The following is a 6811-nucleotide window of genomic DNA, read 5'->3' as shown; positions in this document are numbered from 1 at the left end:
AGGTTAGTGACAATTAATTCTTTAAACTTATATATGCATCATTAGGAGTGTGAATTGATCCATTGATTTTATGTGTTTGAAAAGTTGAATTGGTAGAGCTAGGGTTTGGACCCATAATTGAGATGTTGATCATGTAATGGTGAAATTAAGTTTTAATGGTCAATTAGTGACCATTTGGTTTGGTTTGAATAAAAAATGAAGTGAATTGGGTTGTGGGATTTGAGGTTGGAGTGGCTGCCTTGTGTGACCTGCAGGTGTGGTTGTGAGTCCAGCCTGTTTGGACAGCCATAACATGAATTGTAGAGGTTCAATTGGTGTTTGGCCAATTGGACATGAAACTAGACACATAATGGCACAACTTTGATGAAGAAACCATGCCCAGAAAACCAAACCAACTTGACCAAAAGTTTACCCTAATCCGGGTGACCTGCAATCTGCCTGGGCAAAATGACCAAATAAACAGTATTTGGTCATTTGGCCATAACTCAATGTAGCAAGGTCCAATTGACCTGAAATTTTACCAGCAACAAGGTGACCTATAGACCAACAACTTTCATGAAGAAACTTGACCCAAATTATGACCATAACTTAGTCAAATTGCCAACCAAACTTAGGTTACCAAATCTGGCAGAACCAGTTTTGCCCAGATTTTTGGAATCTGCCCAATCCGGCCAGTTATGGTTTTTAGGCCATAACTTGAGATACAAAACTCCAAATAGAGTGATTCAAAAAATGAAATTCAACTAGACAAAATAAGGAACAACTTTCATGTTTACCATTTTTCCAAATTCCCACTGCAATAGTAACTAATGGAACAGTAAACCCAAGGCTTGAAAATTGAAAATTCTGTCCAATTCACATTAAGCTTAAAGATGGTATTGGCAACCAATACCAACAAGTTTAAAATGCAAAATGTAGTATGTTGATGATATTTAAACTAAATTACCTATTGTCAATGTAAAAGTCAACATTTTGGTTGACTAATGAAATGAATAGTGGTCATAATAATTTCAATTTCAAAGAATTACACAAATTAAAAGTGTTAAATGCCCTAGTAGGCCTAATGTGATTGGTTTGGATAGGTTGGCATGCCAATAGGGTTCTGTTAGCAGTACTGCATATGGCTTCATGCCATTCTATATTTCATGGCTTCCCATACCATTCTGTGACATAATAGCCTTTGGCTATGATATTGAGTTGTTATACTCGGGTTTAATCTCCGATAATTATCACAGCTTATTAGCTGTTCTGTTGCACACCGGGAGACACAATGTGACCGATGGTGTGATGGTCCGAGGTACTTAGTACCTAGTACCAGTTTACCCGTTTATCCAGTCCAGTCAACTAGTATAGGTTACTCGGGCAGTATTAATAAATCTTACCAAACTTCAATTGAATAATATTGCAATAAACATTTGAGACTTAGTTCACTCAAAAAAATGTAAACATACATTCTGTACACATGTTTTTATTTTATTTTATTTTGTTTTATTTTATTTTATATTGTCACCACTAAGCAGAATTGCTTAGCACGTCGCTTTTGCCACGCGCAGGTACTGGAGACATAGCTAGGGAGTCCAGTAGGCCTCATACAAGGTGAGCCTTCACATCTGCACTCAGAGTTCAGAGTCACCTCACATTGCAGTGCATTTGGTAGGACATTAGGCCATTTTGATATTTTGATATTTTGTATTTTGTAACCTTCTGTAATGTATATTATAAATTCATGTAATTATGCTTTTGATGTAAATATCTATGAAACATGTTCAGTAATAAATTGAGCTTTTTTTTATTGAGTTGACTGTGGTTTGAATTTAATTGAATTTTGAGATACTGAAGTGAATTGAGAAATTGTTGAGAATATATTGGAGGTTGATTGAGAATAAGGTGATGATATTATTGGGAGTGTTTTTAACAGGTTAAGAAGAACTGTTTTTCCAATTTATAGCCGGCACTCTGCCGGATTTTCTATAAAATTTGCGAAAAAATTTAGTTTTATCAAAAATTATAAATAAATGAATTAAAAAGGATTAATTGAAATTGAAACATGAATTGGTGTTCCGACACACTGAGTGGCATAACTTGCTCGGCTACACTGTAGACGGGTAAGGGGTATCACATACATCACTATGTATCAATTTCAAAATATTTTCAGCTCTTAACCCTTGTCCAACAAAAGGTGATCTAGTAATTTTTCCTTGAAGGCAGGATTCACAAGTTGGAGGAGGTTTAGAACCTAATGAGGATAAAATCTCCATTTTCTCCAGCTTTGCAATCCTATATTCTGCTACATGACCTAATCTTAAGTGCCAAATATATTTTGAACTTGAGTTGATTTTCATTATGGCATTACTTTCATTTAGATTGCTTGCATTCAATTTGTGTTTATCATTATTATCCAAATAATAAAGACCATCATGCATATAACCCCAGCCAACATATTTATTTCCAAAATAAATATTGCAAACATCATTTGTGAATTAAAATTCATAACCGTTTCTAGTCAAACTAGATATAGAAATGATGTTCTTAAAAACATCAGGTACATACAAAATATTATTTAAACACACGTCCTCACATGTAAAAAGATTTAGATCCTATGGCTAAAGCTTCAATAGTTGAGCCATCGCCAATCCGATGTTAGTAGTATGTCCTAGAGTATATCATTTTGTACGTATCTTGTACATATTTTATTAATAAAAGGCAAATCACTTTTCTGTTTACATAATATATTTATGTGTAATAGAAAAGGTCCATTGATATTTTGTTAGAAATTTTATTCTTAAGTTGTTAAGAATATGAGTGATAGTATTTTTGGCACAAACTATCATAAATTGGTTCACAATCGAGGATACTTCACACAGGACATGACTTATCCAGAAAGATTTTAATCATGTTTGTTCCCAAGGTATTTATATGAGATATAAATAAGATGGAATGGTGAGTCTCATGCCATATAACAAACATAATAGGCACTTATACATGATAAGTAGGCCGAACCAGTGACGCTTATGACAAGCACATGGAGTTTACTCTTGTCAATGCATTGTCATATATCATATCAGTGCATATAATCTTTAGACCTAAGATAACACAATTATCTCGTATATAGGTGGTTTGAGTTTGATACTACTTTCATACTTGTACTGTGTATGGGTATATGGGTGTAACAGCCCGAATCCTTCTCCAGTTAGTATTGTCCGCTTTGGCCCATGGGCCAAAGCGGAAAATACTAACTGGAGAAGGATCGGATCGTTACAATTTGCATCGAGCCGACTCCTCTAGTACGGTGTGTGGTGCGAGGACGCACAGGCGGAAGTGGTGGGCTTGTCACGACCCGGGGATGGGGTTGGGACGTGCTTGTTCAACCGCCACGACCGGGTGGAAACTTCGTGTCCCACATCTAAACGGAAGAAAAGATTTGGGCCATATATGTGGGAGCCTTCCTCACCTGGTCAGCGCGCTTTTGGGAATGAAACCTCCCAAGGGACAAATCCGTGAGGCCCATGGGCCAAAGCGGACAATACTAACTGGAGAAGGATCGGGCTGTTACAATGGGCATGTGTTAGCTCCTACTAGTTATATATGGAAATAGGTGTTGATCAAGATGGAATCTGTTACCCTAAGTAAATAGGGATAAAATCCTATGTTCATTTAATTGCTCTTGATGTTTCAAGTTCCTAGCCAGGACAGATAAATTTAGTCACAAAAGAGTTTCTGACAAGAAAATCTAATTAATTAAGAACTGAAATTAAAAGAGAACATAATGTTCATAGCAAATTGGGTTTGACATTAACGATGACTCCAGCTGGAATTGGGATTTTGTAACAGAGAGATTCTAGTGCATGGTAACATATGATTATAGGTTCATTTAAGGTATTCCTTATTACTGATTGGGTGGCCATGGCATGCTATGCTAGGTGTCAACAATAGTCTATGAGATGCCTAAATGATTCAGAGAAATCATTTATGGTAAGAAAAAGTTCTGATGATATTAAGAGTTGATATCATATCTCATTGCCAATTAATGATGAGTCTAGTGAGTCACACACATACACAAGTTTATCACCAAGTAAAATGTGATTTAATTGATTAATTAAAGAGTTTAATTGATTAATTAAATAGGTTTGGTTTGCAATGAGATTGCAAAGTCCCTAGCATGGCTTGAAACCAAATCTAGGTTATTGGATGTATAGTATAAGTTAAATTTATATTTAAAGTATTTAAATATAAATTTAATTGTGAGAAATTATTTAATAAAGATTAATTAATTGATTTATAGTTGATATAAATCGATTAGAAGAGGAGAAATAATTATTTTGGGTTGAGAACTTAAAATTAAAATATAAGGGTAATTTGGTCGTTTCACATGGTGACATGTGGCACCATGAGAAGGTGACACATGGCATCATATAAGTTTGCCATTTGTCTTCCTATCATGCAAAGTGATCAAAGTCGAGATTAAGTCTAGCTTTGATACTTGGCTTAATATGATTAAGTCAATTAAAAATAAGATGCAATGTGATGGTGACATGTGGCAAAGGGTTTAAGTGATTATTTGACCTAATTATAAAAGGGAAAGAAAGAAGAATTAAAACACAATTCTCTCTATTATTCTAAAGGTGGCGGCACCTCTCTCCCACTCCCTCCTCTTGCTTTTCTTCATCAATTCAAATAGAATCACTCTATTCCCTTTGAATTAAAATTGCTAGGAATTGTTTCTAGTGTCCTATACACACATATAACCTCTCTAAAAGCAAAACCCCAAATTATAATTGATTGGCAAGGCTTGAAAAGCAAAATTGGGGCTTGCCCATTTGTGATCTTGGTGTGGGAAAGCTAGAGGGACAACACTTAGGGTCCTAGGAGCTTCCTAAAAGTGTCAATTACATTTATAGTACATCAAAGAGGTTAGTGCCCAAATTCCTCTTTCAAATTAGGATTTAATTGAATTAATTTGTTAATTCATTATCATAAATGGAAAATGAAGATCCTAATGTATATTAAAAGTATTTTAATATGCAATTGAGCATTAAAATTAGTTAGGCACATAAGAGACGTGGCATGATACATGAAACCCTAGAAGAAAAATTTTGAAATTCAATGCTCTAATGAACCAATTACCATGCTTCCGCTCTTTATTAGCTTTGGTCTTCGCTTTTTATTTAAGGTCTAAGAGCTTGAGGTTTCCTTTTCTTATTGCCCTTATTCTTGTTGGACTTTCCAGTAGAAGAAGATGCAATCAAAGCTACCTCTTTTCTTTTATTGCCCGACATATTCTTTGGGCAATAACCAGCATGTTAAGTAAACCAGCCAAGGTGTATTCCTGCTTAGTCATATGGAAATTTGTTACAAAATTCCCAAATGACTCAGGTAGGGACTGAAGGATAAAATCTATCTGTAGTTGGAAATCCATGTTAAAGTCAAGATGTTCCAACTGCTCTATAAGCTAAATCATCTTGTTGACATGATCCCCAACATTCTGTCCCTCAAACATCCGCATTTCAAAAAGCTGCCTAGATATCTCATACCTAGCATTCCTGCTCTGCTCACCATACAACTATTGTAGGTGAAGGAGAATTTCACTTGCACTCTGCATGTTTTCATGTTGCTTTTGTAACTCATTACTCATAGTGTAACAGCCCTATGTTCGGTAGTGCGTTCTACTGTTCTAATGACCAGTGTTGTTCGGACAGCTAGGATGCCTATAACTACATTTAAATATTGATGAGAAGACATAAAATAATGAAATACAAGAAAAGAAAATACAAGAAAAACAAAGGAAAAATAATAGCAATGAAATGTAACCAAGTTAAACGAGCTGAGAACCCTAGTGATAGGTGACCACATCGGGAAGTTGCGGTGTGGACCGTTGACTAGCCCTGGACCACGGGGAACCCTGAAAAATATTTTTAGGACTTAAATAAATGTCTATTGAAGTATAAATACCATTAGAAATATCAAAGAAAAATTAATTAATTAGGTGTTACCAAAAAATTGGGAATGCAACCCGAACAGGGGCATTGTGGTCATTTGACACCCCAAGTTGTCTTTTGACCTAAATGTCCATTAAAAATAAATGATGTTACACTTGGAAAATATCATAAAAAATTAAATTGGTGGTACCTAATTTAAATAGCAAAAGATAGAAGCTTAATGTGAGAATTTGGAAATTTAAGAATAAACAAACATTAAATCTCCACTTAGTGGTCCACTAACTCCACTTAAGTGGACATGTAATCAGCATATTGTGGACAGAAACTCATCTTCTTCAACCTCCCTAAATCCAGCCGAAATGCTCCAAAAGAAAAACCTCTATGGCCGAATTCATGCAAGCTTCCATTTCCCATGATCCAAGCCATTTTTCCACTTGATTCCTTTACGAAAATTGTTCTACACAACTTGGGCAGTAGATAGGCGGCAAGAAAATCAAGTTTTGGTGAGGTTTTGAAGAGTTTCAAAAGTGGTAAGTATGTTTTTTTTTATGCTTGTTTCATTAAACTTTGTATGGATGTTATGGGTAGTTGAATTGTGGAAGGATTTTTGAAGTTTGATGAGTTAAGGGAGAGGTATATTTTTGGCAGCCATGGAACTTCAATGAGAGCATTTTATCCTTTCATGTAAATGGTAGATTAAAGTGTTGATGTAAGTGTTTATATGTGTAGGAATAAATTGGATATTGTATGTGTGATAGTACACTTGATTTTGGAAGTTTGGAAAGCTAATTGAAGAAGATTACAATTGGCAACTTGAAGTGTAAATCAAAATATGTTGTTTCATGGGTTGGTTTATGGAATTATATTGTTGAATT

This window comes from Hevea brasiliensis, chromosome 1 (genome assembly GCF_030052815.1).
Source record: "Hevea brasiliensis isolate MT/VB/25A 57/8 chromosome 1, ASM3005281v1, whole genome shotgun sequence".
NCBI lineage: Eukaryota > Viridiplantae > Streptophyta > Magnoliopsida > Malpighiales > Euphorbiaceae > Hevea > Hevea brasiliensis.
Note: the sequence above shows the minus strand (reverse complement) of the source record.